Source organism: Diceros bicornis, chromosome 10, assembly GCF_020826845.1.
Source record: "Diceros bicornis minor isolate mBicDic1 chromosome 10, mDicBic1.mat.cur, whole genome shotgun sequence".
NCBI classification, from domain to species: Eukaryota; Metazoa; Chordata; class Mammalia; order Perissodactyla; family Rhinocerotidae; genus Diceros; species Diceros bicornis.
The window spans coordinates 32695437-32719026 of record NC_080749.1 but is presented as its reverse complement, the minus strand read 5'-3'; the positions used below and the strand labels follow the sequence as shown (position 1 = coordinate 32719026).

The window sequence follows — 23590 nt, the reverse complement described above, 5'->3', positions numbered from 1 at the left end:
ATTGTTTTCTAGAAGAATTACTATCAAAGAACGATGATTCATTTCAATAAGAAAGTAATATTAGATGTGAGTGCACTGGAAGCAGAAGCTAAAAGAAGCAAGATATGGATGAGGGGGTCTTAGCCTTTAGATAAAGTAGTTCAAAACTGTTTGGAAGTATATCCTTTAATAAAAGAAGTCCATAAGTGATGAAAATAAGATGACTATTGTGCTAAAGTTATTTTACCCAATTGTATAAATAATATTAGCTGACATTTATCTTACCATCTTCTGGGACCTGTGCTGAGCACTTCATACATACATATATTAACTAATTTAATCCTTGTCACAACCGTATAATTACATACTATTATTTTTCCTTTTCTAGAATTGAGGAAACCGAGGCAAGAGAAATTAAGTAACTTTACCTTCTCTTTTTGTGTCTGATAATTCATATCCCCCTTTCCTACTTTATTTTTTTCTCTTTAGTATTTATCACTAGTTAACATACTATATATTTTACTATTTACCCTATTATTATCTGTCTCATCTGATAAGAATGTAAGCTCCGTGAGCACATGGATTAGTCATCATAACAGACAAAAATCTCTGCTATTTTTTGCTTTGGGTTCCATAGCTCCTTGAAGGCTGGCTTTGTATCACAACTTTTTTATTTCTCACATCACAAAGTATAGAACCTTATACATGCTGGAGCCAAAAATACGTGCTGAGTGAATGATGAGCACAACTAATCAGTAGGCATACAGTGAGCTCTTGCCATGCTCAGCACAGCACTAGTTACCACCATCAGATAGGGAAGCACAAAATACCATTGGTGTTCTCAAAGAACTTAACACTTAGGAATAGAAATAGGTAGAAACATAAGGAATACCTAAGGTACAAAATAAGAAGTCCTCACATTTCATTATTTCTGTTCTTCAATCATCTAATGATGGCTAAAAACGCTTACTCCTCACTCCTCCTGCTACATTAAACTTTCTTTAGCTAAACTCCAGGGTCAACTTCTCCATGAAGACCCCTCCAGCCTCTCGCTTAGAGTTACTTGTTCATTCCTCTCTCATTCTATAGTGCTGTTTACATGTATGTAACAGCACGTACCACACTCTGTTTTATGTACACCCATTCCATGTTTCATATATCTTTGTGTTCTAGTTGCCAAACACATTACCAGGTACATGGTATGCAAACAGTGTGCTTTGAGTTGAATTATTTATTTTTCTCATCTTTTAAAATACTAAAGAACTTTTTTTACTCCTCTAAAATATAACCATAAATAGAAAAGTTCTTTTTAATAATATGTTAAAACCACCCAGTGATATACAAGGTGGCTAACTGCAGGTGTGTATTCAACCAAAACTGAATGGAGGCTGAACAGAATCTACTTTTTAAATTTTATTTTCAGCACAATTTCTAGATACAGGGAATGTCTCCAGTACCTAGAAGAGTGCCTGGCACACAGAAAATTACTTGTTGAATAAATAAATGAATGCCTGTATATAAACCATGGCATTAAATGCTAAATAGCATGGCATAAACTAATTGTACTATAGGAACTCAGAGATGAGGTAACAAACAACAGAAAAACAGTGAACTAAGGATTAGGAAGTTTGGCATCTGCAATTTTCTAGCTGTATAACTTTGAGCAAGACACTTAACCTGAGCTTTAATTTTTCAATTTGTAAAGTTAATGGATTGGACCAGATCAGTGATTTTCACATTATTTTAGTTGTAGATCTCTTCCATCTAATAAATTCTAAATGGAATCTCTATTATATGAAACAGAAAAAGAGATTTGTTAGTAATAATTCATTTTATAAGACCAAATTATAACTTTGAAATCCATCAATAGAATAATGGACTATTTTGATTAATAAAAAGTATGAAATCAAGGGATATGAGTTCAGTTGCAATTCTAAATCATCTTCATCAACAAATTCATTTCTGTGCTTTGTTTTGGCTTTATGATATTGAGACAACTCTGATTGCCACAGAAAAGCTATTGCAAATGGAAACTTGTTTTTTTTGTGTGTGTGAGGAAGATTAGCCCTGAGCTAACATCTGTCGCCAATCCTCCTCTTTTTGCTGAGGAAGACTGGCCCTGGGCTAATATCCATGCCCATCTTCCTCCACTTTATATGGGACACCACCATAGCATGGTTGGACAAGAGGTGCCTCAGAGCGCGCGCACTTAACCGCGCTACGCCACCAGGCCGGCCCCCACAGAAAATTTTTTTTTAAATAACTAATTTGGCTTTGGCAGTATTAAGATCTCTGCAATTAAAATGGTCTAGAAGCTTAAAGAACGAGTAAAGAAAATCTTGTTTCCAAAATTAAATGAAGATATCTAATCATTACTCATGTTTCTGATCATGAACACAAAATATGGGCAAGAACTATCCAAAACTTAAGTTAAGCCAGAAACTGTTCTTTAATACAACATTATCACATTAATTTGACCTTGCAAAACTGTTACGGAGTGATAAGGATACATGGCAGGAAGATGTCCCTACATCTTGTTCATATTTATTCAATGGAGTATACACATGCTGCAGCAGTGCTCTTGCTTGCATAATTTGATTTGGATATATAACAATGGACCCAAGGCCAGATAAAAACTTAAAAATAAATATGCCTACCCATAAGAAGTTCAAATATCTTCATGAAAATTGGTAGCAAAGCTTTAGTCAGAAGTCCATAAAAATATAAACTAGCAGCACAGTTTATTTTTGTTTCACATGCGTTCATGTGTTACAATTGGGTATAACACATTTGAGTGTCCATGTTATTTTTATTACAGTGTTAAAATACTTAATATATTTTTAAAATTTAGATTTGTGTCCAACATTTCGAAAACTCTGAAGAACCTCATCTAAGCTGGATGTTCTTCTGGTCCTTTCAATTCTATCATTTCTATATAAGTTAAAAAAGAAAGAATGACTTTATAAAGATGATTTCAACTTTTTCAACTCATTTTGTATATATTTACTGAGATAAGACACCCATAGGACAGGGAAGAGCCTAATCAGACTGAAGTGGAGAACTTGTGTTAGGGAGTATTACAAATATAGCTTTAAAGATTTTTATTTATTTATTTTTTTCCCCCAAAGCCCCAGTAGATAGTTGTATGTCATAGTTGCACATCCTTCTAGTTGCTGCATGTGGGACGCGGCCTCAGCATGGCCGGAGAAGCGGTGCGTTGATGCGCGCCCGGGACCCGAACCCAGGCCGCCAGCAGCAGAGTGCGCGCACTTAACCACTAAGCCACGGGGCTGGCCCCAAATATAGCTTTAAAAAACAAATCAATCTCCCTAGTATAAGGTGAATCTCTATGCACATAAGCTAAAAACAGCTTTGGTATCCAAGACCCATAGCATTTCTAACATAAGCATTGCTAGTCTACAAGTATCTTAACTTATAAATGCAATTTCGCTCATGCAGTTATTTTCTGATAATGACAACTATCAGATGGAGAATAATTTTTCAGTGATTTTGCCTTTATATGCTTGAAGAACATATTCTGATTTGAACTATAGAGGAAACTCGCTTAACTGACCTCTACTTAAACAAATCATTGAATTAATCAAAATAGCATTTTCATTTGAAAACAGATGAATGTTTACCTCTGTTCTTACCAGTTGAGTTGTATGCTTTCCAATATCAGTTGAATCTTCTCCAAAGCTATCTGAGCCAATAATACTTGCTGATGTAATTTAGGTATTTAATAAAGTATTTTGTAAACTCATAAAATATAAGTATGAAAAGAGAATGACTTTTTCCATGAAAATTAAGTTGAAAGCATAGCTTTTAACACCAGCCTCTTAAAAAATGATGTGAGTAAGATGGGAAAGAGGAGAATTTGGGAGGGAAAACCCTAAAAATCTTGAATAATTCTGAATTTAGATCATCTTGCAAGTGTCTTTGAGTTCTTGTTCTTCTCCAAAGTTTAAAAAAAATAATTTTTGATGTTACATTATTGGTGTAAAGACAATGCCGTACCCCAATAAGTAAACTCATAATTAGAGAAAGACTTTGATCTAAAAAGATTGTTGACTGAATATACATTTATACATTATAAGTCAAAATAAAACGCTTAATTATAAGTATTTTTTATGATTCTCTGCTTTAATAAATCTTCAATTAATGAACCAACTACAGGTTCAGATTGTGTTGGATAAGAGGCCTTCTCTATTGCTGTTACAAAAGTAACACTTATTTGTTTGTGACCAAGAGTCTGAACTTCACATTGAAATGATGAAGTTGTTTTTAGGCTCAAAGGTCTATTTTTATTTGATTCTCTTAATATTTTAAAAAACATATTGATAAAAGAAGTTATTATATAATGATTAAATAAAAAATCTTAGTGAGAAATAAGAACTCTGAAAATAGATATACCTAACAATATCTTAAAATAACGGACATAAAAAAGGACAGAATTACAGAGGGCCAGCCCGGTGGCGTACTGGTTAAGCTTGCACGCTCCGCTTCAGTGGCCTGGGGTTCGTGGTTTGGATCCCGGGCACAGACCTATGCGCCACTTATCCAGCACGCTGTGGTAGCATCCCATATACAAAACAGAGGAAGATGGGCACAGATGTTAGCTCAGGGCCAATCTTTCTCACCAAAAAAAAAAAAAAGACAGAAATACCATGAGAAATTGATCAATCTACAGTCAACAAACATTTCTCAGAAACTGATAAATAGGCAAGAAATTAATAAAGATAAACAAGATCGGAGCCAGCCTTGATGGCCTAGTGGTTAAAGTTTGGCGCTCTCCACTTTGGTGGCCCAGGTTCGGTTCCTGGTCGTGGAACCACACCACTTATCTGCCAGTAGCCATGCTGCAGTGGTGGCTCACATAGAAGAACCAGAAGGACTTACAACTAGAATATACAACTACGTACCAGGGCTTTGGAGAGGGAAAAAAAAAAAGAAAAAAAGAGAAAGATTGGCAACAGATGTTAGCTCAGGGCGAATCTTTCCCAGCAGAAAGAAAAAAAAAAGATATACAAGATCAAAACTACACAATTAACATGCTCAGTCCAATGGAAATACATAGAGAACTACATAAATCTATAGGAACTATAGATACATATTTTTTAAAAGCACATATGAGATTGGAAAAACTAGAATAGTATGGTAGTTAAGAGCATGAATACCGGATCCAGACTGCTGGGATTAAACTCTCAGCTCTACTATCTGTTGTGTGACTGAGGGCAAGTTATGTCTCTGTCCCTCAGTCTCCTCATCCGCAAAATGAAGAAAATAATAGTATCTTCCACACAGTGTTGAGAAAATTGAATAAATGAACATTTGAAAAGTACTTAGTGCCTGGCCCATATTAAGTACTATATAAATACTTGGTAAATAAATAATAATAACTGGCTATAAAGGAAATCTCAATGATTCCAAACAACTGAAATCACACAGAATGTGTCATCTGATAAATTCCCATAAATACAGACTATCATAAGAAAATTATATCCCAAACACCCCTGCGCTTGCAAATTTAAAAAACAGTCACTCATATACAGGCAGTGTTGAAAGCCAATTAGAGGTTAGTAATCTTGAATTTATGGCAGAATCCAAAATGTGGCCTTATCTACAAGAACATGACTTAGATGAGAGCAGTATGGACAGAGTTGGACCTCTGGCTTATTGAGTAAGGCATGGAAAAAGTAAAAACAAAATAGATCACATAATATTTGCAATTTAATATCAAATTTGTCTAAAAATATACACAAATATACACAGAGAGGGAGGCAGAGAGAGAACGATAAAGCAAATATGGCAAAATGTTAACAACTGGTGATTTTGTGTGAAGAGAGTTCTTTGTATTGCTGTAACTTCTCTGTAAGTTTGAAATTATTTCAAAATAAAAAGTTTTAAAAATGTAAGAAAAACACAAACATAAATAAAACAGGACCAGGGTTTTGGAGACGGGTGGGCAAAAGACAGAGGAGTGATGAAGTTTAAGATTGGCCACTGTGTTATTGAAGATATGGAAAAAAAGCTGGAATAAAGGTCTATATGAAATTAAAGAACATGCAATACAGGTATAAAGGGAGGAGGAAAAGAACTGTGGGTTTATAAAAGGCAGCAGAAATAGTCTGACCTGAAGGAGTTAAAATATTGGGGAGACAAAACATAGACCCACGAAAATTATAAGGAAAAAGTGATTAAATGTTCAAATAAATAAATAAAGAAAAATTCTTTATCAGATCAGAAAACATTAATATAATGGCTATTCTACTTTTGAATCTCTTCCCCATCTTTCCTAACTCCCTCACCCTCACATATGAGTTTATATAATTCAAGCTTAAAGTAAAGAATTAAAAAAAAAAAAAGGTGGAGGCTACAGAAATCGGGAAAAATAACTGAACTCCACCTTGCATGAATGGATAAGGACTGAATTTGGGAGGGGGACAGACAGGTAGAGACGGAAAAAACCTTCTGCAGAAGTTGATAGAAATGGGCCCCTTCACAAGTGTTTATGTGGAAATGAATTGGTCTTGAATATTTAGCAAGACAAATAACTATTAAATGAGATATAATGAATAGAAATAGAGACAAAACTGTCAGTACCTAAAGTCAGTATGATCTTTTACCTCAAAAACCCAAACTGAAAAATTATTAGAACCAATGACAAAAGTAGTTAGAGGGCAGCTGGGTTTATACCAACATATAAAAACAAGAAGGTAAATTGCCCCATCCAATAGTAAATTATGTCAAAAAGTTGCATTATTGAGGTGCAAGAATAGGCAAGTAGTATAATACAAGAGAGTGGACACAAATAAACTCATAGATATGCAAATTTAATTCATGATAGAGGTGGCATTTTAAATCAATAGGAAAATGGCCAATTCAATAATTGGTGTTGGGACACTTGGATACTCATTTGGAAAAAAAGAAAAACTAGTTACTTCCATAACTCATGTAATTCACAAAAATGCATTCCAGATGATTCAAGACTTAAATCAAAACCAAAAAGTAAACCAAACTAAAATATAAATGCATTAAGAAAATATAAAAGAATATGTTTATTTGTGCCATTTATGAAGGCCTTCTAAAGGAGATACAAAAAACAAATGCCATAAGGAAAAAGACTGGTAAATTTGACTATATCAAAATTTAAAACTTCTGTTCGGCAAAAGAACTACCAAAAAACTTAAAAGACAATTGATAGCCGGGGGAAAATATCTGCAACATATATAACAGTCCAAGTATTAATAACTAGAATGTATAATGAACTTCTAAAAATCAATAAGAAAAAGGATAAAGAGCCTAAAAGAAAAATGGACAGTAAAATATGGATAAGCTGAGAAGAGGAAATGCAAAAGGCCAGTAAGCATAAGAAAAGAAGCTCAAGCTAAGTAGTAATCAGAAAATGCAAAATAAAGCAATAAAGACGTATTGCTTTTCACTTATAAGATGTGTAAACATTTAAAAAAGACTGCTAATATGTTTTGTCAAGACTATGGGAAAAAAGCTAGTGTCATAAACTAGTGGTAGAAGGACAAACTGTTATTGCTTTTAGGAGGGTAATGTATCAGTATCTATATGAATTTAAGATGTGCACATCCTTTGAAACAGCAATTCCGCTTCTTCATCATGCCTGGAAAAACAATCCAATGTGTGCACAAAGAATTATGTAAAATGATATTCACAGTAGCATTGATCATTAGAATGAAAAACACAAAAGAACCTAAATGCCTATTAATTAGGGAATTGGTAAATAAATTATAAAACATTCATACTATGGACGATTATACAACAATTAAAAGAGGTATTTCTATGGCGATATGGAAAGACTTCCTAGACATACTGTCAAGTGAAGAAAAGTGAGTTTAACATGTTCTAAGTGTAAAAACATTTAGGTAACATTTAAATATCATTCAGAAGGTTGTAGTACTTTTAGTATCTATAGATGGTGAAAACGGGTTCCTCTTTACATAAAATACCATGAATTTCCAACCTTTTCATCTTTGGGTGGGCCTAGTAAAAGTAATCTTGTATCTTAATCTTCAGAGACTAAAATTACATGTTAGTTCAAACAAACACATACTGAGTACCTACTATATATCGAGGTGCTCAAAAACAAATAATGCATGGTATGTTCTCTCAAAACCTGTGCAATAACTTTTGGAAACCACGTGGCATCTTAAGTGGCATCAAGTTATTAGAAAGAACAAAATTATGTTTATTTTTGGAAATCTACACAAGCTGAATATTTACTTTCAAGTACTGACTCAGGCATGAATTTTAACATGTAACATAGAGATGTCCAATTACTCAAACTAAATACTGTTTTTCTATGTTCACTAACACACACTTTAATATTTTATAACAAAAAGCCTAGAACACTAAGTACAAGCCTTTATATAAGCATTTGACTTTGTTTCTTTATTTTTATTATGTAAATGTCCTTGGAATTCTTCAGTTTACAATCCAAATCCATTTCCACGATGACTTAAAATACTTAAAAAAAATTTTTTGGACCAACAATGAAAAAATGACAGCAACCTTGATACTAACATTGAACACATCAATGCGTTACATTTGCTTTTCAAGAATACTCAGCATGGCCGGAACTCTTGGGAATCTGGAATGACCTGGAGGTTAAAACACTGAAGTTGGCTTAGGAGGCTTTAGGAACATTAGGAGATGAGATGATGCAAGTAATTTTATCTCTGGGCAAATCAAACTGATGTTAATGAAAAAATTTCCATGGCAACCTGATACAGAGGCAAAGATGCAGAATAAAAAGATAAAGCTTTTTTAGGTCTAACTATAGGTATCATTTGAAGACTTTACTCTTTTTTGCAGTTTTTTGTTTTCAAACGTCAATTGGGATATATTTTAATATTTTTATTTTTACAGTTTTCAAGATGGACACTGATGATTCAGAATAACCAATCAGCTAATAAATCAGTCTCTATTGACCTACAGAGTCAAAGTCTCTGAAATAGGTTATGAGCGTATATTAATTCTAGCTCATGGCTAAGCAGTATTACTAGCTATTGATTCATTATTTTTGTCAGAAAGATATCCACATTAGAATCAGAAAACAGATGTTAACATATAAATCATCTATTAAACACAGCAGGCAGCTACAAAACACAACTATAATTTTTCACACTAAAATCAAGAGGGACAAATGAAAGGAATTTACAAAATTTATAAGAAAATAATCCTGAAACCCTCATGTAAATTTCAAATTTAGACTATCCTGTCATTTCTAAGTAGTAATAAATAATTAATAAATAAATCCAAAGATGTGACTGCAATGATAATTCTAATGTTTCAAGCATGAACATTTCACAGACAAGTGCAGTGATAACTTGTATATTTTAAGCATGAACACTTCAACAGACAATATCATTTTTGAAAAAAAATGCCAGGTTATTGTAATACAAGTGCTGTGATTTAACAGTGTTGTGTGACTAATGCTGAATGATAAAGAGATAAAATCCGATACTATTTCATATTTTCAACCATGGTTTTATATCAGGCATTACTCAAATGGCTCACTACTATATACTTCCTATTTTTTTAAGAAAATTCCTGGCAGCTTCAGTCTACTTCATATATATATGTATATTTACGTGTCTAGGTATACATGTATATTCATGTATATTATGTATATTTATGTATAATATATATTTATATAATATTTATATTTATATTAATAGAAACACACTTCTATATATTATGTATATATAAAATATCAGAGAGCCACTAGGCAATTTCATATTACCAAGTCTTCATTAATCTTACAAAATGCAAAAAGAAGACGTCATATATAATTAAAAATGAAACTGTATTTCGCAAAAATGCATGTTTTGAGATGATCATGTTGATGTTAATTTTTTTCATTTGTTCAGCAATAGATAAACAAGAGTAACCAGGTCACACTGAATCATGAATTCAGATAATGAGGATTTTACAATACCTATATGTCCTTTTTCCCTCAATGGACTTTATAACACTTCAGTATGAAAGAAAATCTTTGTTGAAAAGTCAATTTTATTCTAAGTTTTATGATTTGCTTTCTAATATGTTTATCATTCATTCAAAAATATATGAACTAGGTATAAACTCAAATGAAATCATTTAAATCATTTAAATTAGGGCCTACTATATATCAGAAATAGGCCTAGGCACTAGGGGTACTGTAACTGGGAGGCTTACATTGTAGTGGTGGAGACAGTCCAAAATCCAATAAACAAATACATAAATAAAATAACTGCAGGTCATGTTAAGTGCTATAAAAGAAATAAACACAGGCCTAAAGAGAACAAGAGCAAGAGGTAGGAAAGATCTCCTTTACATAGATGGGAAGTCCTCTCTGAGGAGGTGAAATTTAAGTAAGACCTGAAGGATGAGGAAGGAAACTGTCCATGAGAAGAGAATCAGGGAGCGAGTATTCCAGGCAAAGGAAACAGCATGTGCAAAATTCCAGAGCTGGACGAGAGCTGGTATGTTCTAAAAACTGAAGGGAGATTGATGACGCTGGAGTGTCATGAGGAAAGGGGGGAGTAGCATGAGATGAGGTTGGAAAAATAGGCAGGGAGGGAATCATGTAGGGCTTTATTATTCATAATCATATTTTGAATTTTATTTTAATTGCAATGAGAAGCCATCAAAAGAGTATAAGCAGAGGAGTGACAAGACCTTAACTGCACTTTAGGAAGCCATCTCTTTTTTGCTGTATTAACAATAGATTGGGAGAAGCAATCTGCTAGAAGTCCTTGTGATAAAAGCTGACAATCTGAAAAAATTTTGGATGCTTGTTCACAACTGTCTCTTAAGCTACTTCTTTGTATTTAACTCTGACTAATAATAATAGGCATAACTGCAATAATTGGAGAAATGGGTCATGTTATCTTGGAGATTTTAATAGCCCAGGAAGTGCACATTGGGAGTGGTTACACAGGTATTTTAGATTTCGGAAAAGCATATTTTAAAAGTATTCAAAGACAGACAAAAGTGCATGGTCAACATCTGTTATAAGGAAGGGAAAAAAGGTTTTGAAGTTATTATTTTTTTTTTCAAAAAAGGACACTCAGATCATGACCGTACAACCAGCCTAAGTCCAAAGATGAAGAAACCAGAGAGAGATTTGTAGAGGCTCAAGGGGTTGCAGAGGGAGCTTCTTTGTGGCTTAGGTATAAAGAGGCCATGTTTAAAAAATAAAAGGAAAGGCACATAAACCTACGATTCAGCCTTCAAGACTTTACGTGATTTGACCTTTGAATACTTCCCTGACCACATTTTGTATCACTTTCTTCTTTGTAAATGACTCTCCAGTCACGTTGTTTATTCTGTTCTTTGAAAGTATCAAACTTATTCTGGACTTTGGGTTTTCACAGTTGCTGTTCCCTTTTCTAAAACTCTTCTAATATTTGAGCTCAAATATCACCTCAAAAGACCATCTTGTTTATTTTCTTCATAGCATATGTTCCTAACTAAAATAATTTGTTTCGGTGTTTATTGCCTTTCTCCCATCACTAGAATTTAAGCAACAGAGCTAGGACTTTGTCTATCCTTTTCATGGCATTATCCTCAGTGCTTAGCATAGCATCTGGCACATTATAGCACAAAAAATATTTTCTGAATGGAAAGAAGGAAGAAAGGTAGAAAGAAAAGAAGGGAGGGAAAAATGAAACGGCATGTGAGAAAAACGTCAAAAAATTTATCAAGTCCAGGGGCCAGCCTGGTGGCACAGCCGTTAAGTATGCAAATTCTGCTTCAGCATCCCAGGTTTACAGGTTTGGATCATGGGCGCAGACCTACTCACTGCTCATCAAGCCATGCTGAGGCGGCATCCCGCATGGAAGAACTAGCAGGCAGGACCTACAACTAGGATATACAACTATGTACTGGGGCTTTGGGGAGAAAAAAGAAAAAGAGGAAGATTGGCAACAGATATTAGCTCAGGGTGAGTCTTCCTCAAAAAAAAAAAAAAAAACCAAAAAATCCAGTGAGGGAGATGTTTAAAAAAAAAATTATCAAGTTCAGAATGAATTGAGGCTTTAGAAAAATCCTAAAAATATAAAAGGTACTTTTACAGTTATGATTAGAACAACAAGAAGATTAAGGGAAAGACTTTTACTTGGATGAACATTGTAATAACTGAAATTCAAAGAAAATAAAACTTCAATTTTGTTTCTTTTTTTTTGATCAAAGAGAATGAACCTTATGTCAAAATGAAAAAATAAATTTGATTAAGAATAAATCATAGAGGACTTTGGCTTCTGGTCAAGATGGGGTAACAGGGGTCAGATCTGCCCTCTTGCTTGAAACAACCAAAAAAACACAAGCAAAATATATGAAACAATGGTTTTTAAGGCAATCAAGGACAGGGATCTTTCAGAAACAGAAAACAAAGGAGATGAGCCCTAGAACTGCCCTAGCTTATTGCCTTAAGTGAGTTTCCAGTCTGTGTGCAGAGAGGGTGAACCCAGTTGCAGACTCTCTAAGTTGAGGAGACACAGCCGAAGAGTGAGGGAGAGTATGGCCCTGAGAGTGTGCAGGACAGAGTGATGAAGAAGAGAGAAATGCAGAGATCTGCAGAGGGTTCCCTCTGAGTGTCTGGCAGAGTACTGATCAGTGCATGCATATGAGGAAACTGAGGCAGAGGAAAGAATCACCTGAAAGGACAGAGCAAATGGCATTTGGCACTCACACTGGGCTAGGAACTAGAACACTTCACAATTCATGAAGTATAGGGTAGAATACTCAGAAGTATCTTGTTCAGTAGAATACTCAGAAGTATCTTGTTCAGTAGTGGGGAATAAGTAGACTTAGATTAAACACTGTTCTGGTACTGCCTAATGAGTCTTAAAAGCAAGACCTGAAAGGATCAAATTGTTATTTCCAAGTAACTAAGCTGCATTCCAGAGCAAAGCTGAAGAATTTAAAGGCATACAAAAATACTCAGTACTCAACAAGGAAAAATTCACAATATCTAGCATCAAATAAAAATTATCAGACATGCAAAGCAGGAAAATAAAAAACATAGTGAGGATAAAAATGAATCAATCTTGGATGAACCTCCAGGGAATTATGCTGAATGAAAAAACCAACCCCAAAAGCTTACATACTATATGATTCCATTTATTTAACATTTTTGAAGTGACAAAATTTTAGAAATGGAGAACAGATTAGTTGTTGCAGGCGTTAGGGATGGGGATCGGGTGGAGGCAGGATAGAAATGGGTTTGGTTATAAAAGGGTAACATGAAGGATTGTTGTGGTGATGGAACTGTACCTTGACTGTGGTGGTGGATACATGAACCTACATATGAGATAGAATTGTATAGAACTAAACACACACACATGCACACAAATAAGTAAAAGTAAACCTGGGAAAATCGAAACAAGATCAGTGTTTTGTATTATTATATTCTGGTTGTGATAGTTTACTAGTTTTACAAGATGTTACCATTGGGGGAAACTGGGTAAAGTGTACATGGGATTTCTCTGTATTATTTCTTACAATTGCATGTGAATCTACAATTAACTCAATAAAAATTCCAATTAAAAAAATCAATCAATTGAAATTGATCCAGATTGACAGATTTTAGAATTAGCAGATAACAACATTAATACAATTATTATAATTGTATTCCATATGTTCAAAGAGATAGAGAAATATGCAAGATAGTAAAAAAAACCCTAACTGAACTTGTAGAGATGAAAACAATAACGTATGAGATGAAAAATACACTGAATGGGATTAACAGCAGAATTAGACATTGCAGAAGAAAAGATTAGTGAACGTGAAGACATAACAATAGAAACTATCCAAAATAAAACAGAGAAAGAAAAGAGACTGAAAAAATATGAAGAGATTATCCATGATCTGTGGGATGATTCAAGTACTATGTGTGTAACTGGAATCCCAGAAGGAGAAGAGAAACCAAGAGACAAAAAAATTTTTAAAGAAATAATGGCTGAAATTTTCCCAGATGATGATGATGAAAACTTTGATGAAAACTATAAACCCAGAGGTCCAAGAAGTAAAATAAATCCCAAGCACAAAAAGCATGAAGGAAACTACCCTGAGGTACATCATAATCAAATTGCTCAAAACCAGAGATAAAGAAAAGGTCTTAAAGGCAGCTAGTGGGGAAAAAAACGTGTTATGTAGAGAAGAACAAAGTTAAAGATGATAGCAGATTCCTCAATGCATGTGAGAATGTCGTTGGCTCTCATCTTTTAAGTAGTAAGAAATCCCCCAAAACCTGTCAACCTAGAATTCTATATACAGCAAAAATATCTTTCAAAAATGAGGGGGATATAAAGATTTTTTCAGATATACAAAAGCTGGAAGAATTTGTCACTAGCAGACTTGCAGTAATGTAATGGTAAAGAAACTCCTTTGAAAAGAAGCAAAATGATACCAGATTGAAATCTGGATCTAAGAGAAAAGAACGAAGAGAAGCAGAAATAGTAATTATATTGGTAAACATACAAGATCTTTTTCTTATATTTAAATTTATTTAAAGATAATTGACAATTTAAATTTTAAAAACTGTAGCGTGGGGTTTATAATACAAGAAAAGCTAAAATATATGACAACTATATCATAAAAGCTAAAAGGGGAAAAAGGAAAGTACACTAATTGTAAGGTTCTAATGCTACAAGTGAAGTAATAGAATATCATTTGAAGGTAGATGGTGAGAAGTTAAAGATGTATACTATAAACCCTAAAACAATCACTAAAATAACACAACAAATAATTATAGGCAAAAAGCCGTTAAAGGAGATAAAAATGGAATCATAAAAAGTACTCAATCTAAAAGAAGGCAGAAAGAGAGGGGAAAAAGCACAAGAACAGATGGGACAAATATAAAACGGAACACATGGGACAATGATAGACTTATACCTAACCATATCAATTACCACATTAAATGCAAATGGTCGAAACACCCCAATTAAAAGGCAGAGTTTGTCAGATTGTATAAAAAAGCAAAGCCTAACTATATGCTGCCTACAAAAATCACACTTTAAATATAGTGACACAATAGGTCAAAAATAAAATTACAGACAAAGATAAATCCTGTTAACACTAACTGAAAGAAAGCTAGAATGCTTTTCTGACAGCCAAAACTGAAAACAACCCAAATATCTATCAATGGGTGAACAGATACCTACCTGTGGTACATCTAGTATAGTAGAATATAACTCAGGAGTAAAAAAAAGGAACTATTGACTCATGTAGCAGCAAGAATCAATCTCAAAATAATTATCCTGAGTGTAAAAAGCCAAATGAAAAGAGTATATACTGTATTATTCCATTTATGTAAAATTCTAGAAAGTGCAAACTAATTTATAGTGACAGAAAGCAGGTCAGTGGTTGCTTGTGGACATCAATGGAGGTGAGGAGAAAAGAGAGGTAGGGATTAGAAAGGAATATAAGGAAACTTTTGGTGGTTATGGTTATTTATGTTCATTATCTTGATTGTGGTGATAGTTTCACATATGTTAAAACACCAAACTGTAGTCCTTAAATATGTGTTGCTTATTGTATGTCAACTATATCTCAATAAAATCACTAAAATAAAAGAAGGAACAACTCTTACTTACAGAAGAATTCCAATCAACAAATGCAGAAGGAACAAGGGAGATAGAAAATCACTATTAGAACACCATAGTAATAATTGTGGCAGGCATGATCCATTAATGAATGCTAAAGATAGTAAAATAGTAGATGAAGGTTTAAGAAGAGGATATTTGCATGGTATCAGAGTTATCTCCTTCCAAATATTTATTAGTTACAAAGTAACTAATTTATAAAGTATAGCTATATTTATAATTTATATTTATATTATTTATATTATTTATATATATTTATTTAAATTTATAAAGTTATATTTATTAGCAACTTCACAGTGGATAAACCTGACAGATACCCCCTAAACCAAGTGATCAAGGGTAACATCATCAGTAATAACACATATTAACATTATGTGCCAGCTACTATAATGCACTGAGAAGGGTACATGACTTCCTAATATCTGTCCTCAAAATGCATACTTTCAATCTAATCAAGACAAAAAATGAGGAACTTGAACAGATTGGAGGAGACTAAGGAGACACGAAAACTAATGTAATGTAGGATCTTGGATTGTATCTTGAAAAGAAAAAGTACATTAATGGAAAAAGTGGTGAAATCAGAATAAAGTCTATAGTTTAGTTAATAATATTGTACCAATATTAATTTTTTAGTTTTGATAATTGATAAAGATTATGGCTATGCAAGACATTAACATTAGGGGAGGGCAGACAAAGCCTACAGGGAAATGCTCTGTACTATTTTTGTAACTCTTCTGTAAGTGTAAAATCATTTCAAAATAAAAGATTTTTTAAAAAGAATAAATCACAATCTCAAACAGGTGAAAAAATAGTAACTGATGTCTTACCTGCTTTAACAGATCTCCTACCTGCATCTTGACCTAGATGATTTCCTGAAAGAAACCAATGAGAGAACCTGGCAATGAGATCACTGGGTTGATGAGTGGACTTGAAGAACTATGGAGACTAGAAGGGATACTGGAAGACTAGATAACAAAACTGTTTCTATTTTTTTTAAAAAGGAAAAGAATGTGGAGATCTCAAACTATAGACCAGTCAGGCTTAAATCATGCTTTTAAGCCTTGCAAGATTTCTAGAAGGAATCAATAAACAGATAGCTTTACATGTGTTTAGAAAGGAAGGTAGTGATACCTATGATCTAGTTTGGCTTCATCAAGAACAAGTCATGTCAGACTGACCTCAATCATTTTCAGAAAGTATTACTTGCGTGGCAGATCTGAAAAATGCTCAAGATCTAGTACATTTGATTTCAAGAAGTTATTTGGCAAGGTTGCTAGAAATCTCCTTGTGGACCAGATGGTAAAATAAGAGCTAAATGACATTTCAGAAGTCGAATATATTCACTATTGATTAAATTATTCACAGATTTATGACTCAACGTCCAAGTTCAATCTCCTATTAAAGAGAGTCCTCTATTGGCTGATCAAAAGGCTTTGTCTGCAATCCTATCCAAATAAACATTTTCCATTCACTAGGATGAAGACACAATGAGTTGGAAGAATGGTTAATGGTTACAGAACAGAATTAGGATCCAAATATCCTTAGAGGGGTAAAAAAAAAAAAATTACTTTTAAAAAATAAGGTTAAATGGAAGATGGAGGAGATATAATTTATAGTATATAATTTAAAAAAGACTTTTTGGCTAACTGCAAGTTCAGTAAGTCTTGCTGTACACTATAGTTGGTGAAAAGGCTTACAGGGTCATATTTATCTGACAGCGATATTCAGCCTAAATTAGAATGGAAATTCTTCTGATAAACCGGAAGCTTTTCCATATTTCATTCATCAAATTTCTTTAATTCGTAGATAAAAAAATGAGAATAAATAAATCTTCATGATATATGGAAAATTCAAATGCCTTTGAAATAAGAACCTTTAGTGAAAAATCACCCTGCCCAGATGGAATGAGAGCATTATATCTCAATATAACCAGTTTCTGATTATGTTGGTGAACACGGGTAGAACAAACTCTGTTAATAAAATGGAGCAGCCTATTTATTACAGTATCATGGCTAAGGTCAAGTGATAATATTTCATACATGCTAATACAGCAAAGGGCCAGGATGGCAGTGGAGTAAGAACTGGAGAAAATAAACAGAAGACATATTTATTAAGCACTGGTAATAGATGCTGAGAAGTAATTTTCCTATTGTGTCTTAGGTGCTAACCTTACTTTAACTAGAATCAGTTCCACTTTTATTCTATATATTAGAATTCCATCTGAGATTCCATTAGATAAAAGCTTCCTATATTTATAAATAAAACAAAATAAAAAAATCAGTAACCTTTTAAGATATAAGGATTAGAAGTATAGGGGCCACAGTATACATACTCATGAATTAACCAGAGAATAATAAGGCCAAGTATAATCAAGTAGACCATGTAATCAGTTTGCCAGAGATTGGTAACCTTTGCTAAATAGTTGGCCTCAATATCAATCCTTTTCCATTTCACACATTTTTATTTCATAGAGAGATACTGAGGGCCTGAACCAGAATTTTGAGAGTGAGAGTAGAGAGCAAGGATACAATTGAGTAATATTTGGGATCTGAAATAAGCAAGTCTTAGTAATTATATGGATGTGTGGGGCCTGAGGATGATGTAAGGAGTCTAGGAAAGGGATGGCAAATAAGTTTTAACTCACATGCTACATCAGTAAGGGTCCTGGCAGAAAACAAGACAGTACACTCAAATTGGGTAATTTGTGGAAAACTTGACCTATAAAGATGTGGGCAAGATTTAGGGGATCTGACAAGGGATAGTGTATGACCCCAGGGCTGGCAATACTGGAGACCCATTATCACCCTTAAGTCAGAAAAGAACAGTTTCTGGAATTGAAGAGGGTATTGACAGGAGTTGTGTCCTTCAGTAAAGGGATGCAGCCAACCTGTGGTAACCCCTGTAAGAATAAACATCCCAATATCACTCTCCTTCCACTTTCTGTTCTTCCACAAATGCCTTCCAGCAAACCCAACTAGAAGACAAGGGCAAGAAAGCTCCTGATGTAGTCCTAAAGCCGACTGCACAAAGAGCAGGGTGGAGAACAAGCAAGGTACCAATCCTAATTGATTGACAGTGGTTGCCTGAAACACCATGTAGAAAAGGATTCTGTGATGTCATCTAACCTCATTAGGACAGATAACCATGAAAGGTATACACCTATGAGAACGGGATGAGGCAGTGTTAGCATGTGTGCTCAAGAGTCCTATGTCTGTTATAAACATGGGATGGAGGAATGGCAGCATGTGTGTCTTATGTTTTCCAATCCCAGACTATGAAGACTTTCATAATTCTAGTTTGTCTGAATGGTAAATGGCTATATCAACAAATGAAACAAACAAAAAAATACAAGAGGAACAAATCTGGGAGCAGGGATGACAAATTCAGTTTAGCATGTATTGACTTTGAGATGCTAAAAGATCCTCCATGGATATAAGAATCTTAAGTTCTGTGGGGAAGTTCAGGATGGAAATGGGAGTTTTGGAATATACAGTTTATACGTGAGAGTTGAAACTATAAAAGTGGAGAGAACATAGAGTAAAAAGAGTAGTGGGTAAATATGAAATCTGGGGCAAATCAACATTTTCAGTGGGGAGGCATAGGAAAAGCCCACAAAAAGAAAAAGAGCAAGGATAGTCAAAAGCTTATAAGCAACACCATGGAAGTGTAGACCACAGAATCCACGGCTTTAGGACTACATCAGGAGCTTTCTTGCCCTTGTCTTCTAGTTGGGTTTGCTGGAATCCACGAGAGTAGAACATTTGTAGAAGAAAGTTGCTATGAATGTCAGGTATTGAAAAAAGGGCAGCGAAATTAGAACTGAAAAATTTCCACTGGATATGGCAATTAGAAGATTACTGGTGCCTTTGATGAGAACAGTTCCAGGAACATAATAAAAGAGGAAGCCCAGTTTCAATTGGATGAGAAGTTAATGAGAGATGAGGATGTGAACACAGCAATATTACTTTTTTGAGTACAATGGATGAGGTGAAAAGGAGAATGAGTTGATGGTAGCTAGATGAAAACAGGACCAAAAGAGGATTTCTTTTTTTAGTGACAAAACTAAATAAAATTAACATATGAGGAGAAGGAACTAATGGAGTGAAATTGAATATATAAGAACGAAAGGACTATTAGAAATGGCTGGAGCTTGTTCTACCAATACGTCCCTAAGGGAAAATGTCTTTTCCACAGCCCCTGTCCATCATAGCACAGGTTATATGGTGTGGTTCTTCACTCCTCAATACAGGTGATTGACTAATGATAGGTATATAGGTTGGTTAATGACCTGTCACCTATTAGGAAAAGATGAGTTGAGCCAATTGGATTCTCTTTGTTAGAAGTATGAACTAAGAAATATGGAAATAATTGACTGATTAGTGGTGGAAACTCAGATAAAAGAGTACTGATATAAAAAGATAATGCAGCAGTAATGAGCCATGTTAAAGCTGAAGTTAGACAAAATAAAAACCATGAGTGGCTAAAGGAAGCATCTATAAGATACAGCATAAGGAAGCTAGCTTTTAGAGAAACAGAAGAGGACAGAAATGTGTGAAGAGAGGCAGAGGTTCCATGAGAGACAATGTCCCTCTAAAGTAGAGACAGAGAGAGAGAGAGCACGAGCTGCCTTGGTATCTGATAGTTTTCCAGTCATGGTCCACTGGCATCCTTCTACTAACTCCTCTTTTCTCTTAACATGAATGAATTTCTGTTCCTTGCACCCTAAACTCCAACACTAAGACAAGGACTAAAAACAAAGCCATGGAAGAGATAGGAAAGGAAAAGTCAAAGTGAAAAGGGTTGACCTTGAAAAGGAATGGAAAATCCAATCCTCAGTGATCTTAGGAAAGAAAGTAAGAATGAGTGTTGATGCAGGAGTCAAAGGGAAGTTCATAGCTCAAATATGTTTATCAAGAAACAAAAAAGGTTAAAATTAAATGAGTTAAGCATCCAACTAAAGAAGTTGGAAAAGACACAGAGCAAGTCCAAAGAAACAAGAAGGAAGGAAATAAATAGAAGGGCAGATGATATGGAGAACAACATCAAGAACCACAATAACAACAAACAACAAAGAAGAATAGCAAACCAAAAGCTGATTATTTGAAAAATTAATAAGATAAGCAGACTTCTGGCAAGACTGAAAAAGACAAAAGAGAGAATGTGTAAATAAAAAATAAAGAATGAAAAAGGGGAACTAACTATAGACACTACAGAGATTAAAAAAGAATGAGTATTATCAACAACTATATATAACATATTTGAAAACAGAGATGAAACGGATAAATTCTCAGGAAAATATAAAATATTTCAATTGTTATAAAGAAATAAAGAATGTGAATAAATGATAAAGAAATTGAAGTGATAGTCAAAGATCACTCCTCTTAGGAAACCCCAGGACCAGATGGCTTTGCTAGTAGGTTCCACCAAATTTTCAAGATAAGGTTAATTCCTCTTTCCTGTAAGTTGTTCCAAAAAATATAAAAAGAGCAAAACCTACCCAAGTTATTTATGAAACTAATATAATCTTGATCCCAATACAAGATAAAAATAATACTGGCAAAAAACAATCTAGCTGCAAGGTGAATTCAGTATAGCAGAAAACAAGAATAAGACCTGATATTTTTGTTGATGCAAAAATGTATTTGCTATTTATAAAATCTTAAATCAGAAGATTTTAACATAAAGCAGTAAAAATGGTAAATAATATACTAGACCATAATAATAAGTTAACATTGTCTAAATGTCTACCTTAAAATTATAAGCATGATCTTTTCCTTCCAATCCAAAATTACAGTGTATCCTCAGTGTTTCTCTCCTGCCATTGTATCGTGTCACTGCTACTAACCCCTCAGGTATGTTAGGGTTGAACGTGAACACTAAGAACATCTGCTCTATCTCTAATTCATGTGGGAGGAGGCTGGACTTTCTCTTTCAAAGTTGGTGAACTTCAGGCTAAGATCGTACTTCCCAAACCAGGATAAAAGTGAGAAGAGATCAGAGTTCTGGACAACAAAATGTCTGCTGTTGGCCTCCCAAATCTGGTATGTCTGGTTAACTTGAGTTAGGATAACTTAGAAGCACTGGTTTGTAATGCATAGGAACCAATGAAATTAGAAGTTTGTTGTTTTCATTTTGGGGTAAAAACTCTGCTTCTCATTACGGCTTCAACATCTACTCACTGCTAATCTGTGAAGATGACATAAGGCTAGAGATGTCTTTGGAAAAGAAAGGTGTCAATCTTAGATCACGTCGCTTTTCTGTTTTGTCATTTTAACTAGTTAAGGGAACAGAAAAATCTGGGTAATGTACTGTTTACTTTCCTTAATTTCAGACTTTTGACTCTGGAGGTGATTTATTTTTTTACATTAGTATCATAGAGGTTGAAGAGGAAATTCTGAAACCTATGGAAAATAGATTAGGTGGACCTAAATTTAAAAGACTAGATAGGAATATTTCCCCACAAGATCGCCAAATTTCTCAATTCTGTAAAATATGATGGCAGTTTCTTTCTTCCTTTGTCCAGAAACTCTCACAGGAGGGAGTGCTGAATAATTTGATAGAAAGCTTTTATCTTTAGCTCTCTTGGTCTCCATATAACAAAAAGAATATCAAAAGGCCTGTGGCCTGTAATGTTTCTGGAACTAAATCCCAGGAATGCAGAGCTAAAAGAAATATACTGCGACTCCTCGTAGGAATTACAGGCTATATTTAAGAGGCTGAAGGGCAGTGAATTTTTTCAAACTTAGTTTTAAACTGTTCAAATTTGCAATTACATTGTATGAAGGAATGAAAGGAATATCCCCTAAATTAATACTGGACTAAAATATTTCCTTGAATAAATCAAGAGATAATATTTCCTAAACTCATTGTAACAAAAAAGAATGAGACAGATTTTAAAAGTGCTATCTATACTCCAGGCCTGACAGACAAACATAGGGCAGCCATAGGCTGTAAAGGATGAAGAGAAGCTCCTCAGGTAAACTAGTGTAGAGAAGACCATTTAGCACAGAGACAGAGCTAAGGCTGGTTCTCCTTGGTTTAAGTTGCTGCTTGATTTAAAAGGTATAAAAGAGCTGTAATAGAGATATAATACTATTGAGAAGTAATTTGGGGGCTGGCCCAGCAGCATAATGGTTAAGTTTGCGTGCTCCACTTCGGCGGCCCAGGGTTCGCAGGTTCAGATTCCGGGAGTGAACCTATGCAGTGCTCATCAAGCCATGCTGTAGCTGCATCCCATATACAAAATAGAGGAAGACTGGCATAGATGTTAGCTCAGGGCCAATCTTCCTCAGCAAAAAGAGGAAGATTGGCAATGGATGTTAGCTCAGGGCCAATCTTCCTTACCAAAAAAAAAAAAAAGAAAGAAAAAAGAAGTAATTTGAAGGATGAAACACAACTAAAAAGGCAGGGAATAAAGCTCTTTCAGTACTCAGGCTATGGTGTACATCAGTGGTTCTTGAACAGTAGAGTGCTTAAGAACCACCAGTGTTGCTTGTTAAAATGCAGATGTCCAAGCCAAACTGAAGATATTCTGATTGAGAAGCTATAGGGTAGCATTAGGCATCTGTATTTTTTGAAGAAGACGACGACGATTGGCCCTGTGCTAACATCTGTTGCCAATCTTCCTCTTTTTCTCTTTTTCTCCCCAAAGCCCCAGTACATAGTTGTGTATGATAGTTGTAGAGTTGTAGCTCTTCTATGTGGGATGCTGCCCCCGCATGGCTTGATGAGGGATGAGTAGGTCTGTGCCCAGGATCTGAACCGGTGAACCCCGGGCCAATGAAACTGAATGCACGAACTTAACTGCTACGCCACCTGGCCGGCCCCTAGGCATCTGTATTTTTTTTTTAATAATTTTATTTATTTTTTCCCCCAAAGCCCCAGTAGATAGTTGTATATCATAGCTGCACTTCCTTCTAGTTGCTGTACATGGGACGCGGCCTCAGCATGGCTGGAGAAGCAGTGCGTCAGTGCACGCCTGGGACCCGAAC

The 23590-nt window shown here is 34.6% G+C and overlaps 1 protein-coding gene across 6 annotated transcripts in view; it reads right to left on the bottom strand.

Moving 5' to 3' along the window:
• MBD5 (methyl-CpG binding domain protein 5) overlaps positions 1-23590 on the bottom strand; it is a 402321-nt gene that overhangs the window by 74084 nt on the left and 304647 nt on the right. The window contains exon 1 of one of the 6 annotated variants that reach the window (XM_058548924.1): positions 16427-17111. The exons of the other annotated variants lie outside the window; for them this stretch is intronic. The gene's annotated coding sequence lies outside the window, so the exon portion shown is untranslated. Of the gene's footprint in view, positions 1-16426; positions 17112-23590 lie in introns of those variants that run through there. 6 annotated transcript variants of the gene reach the window in all.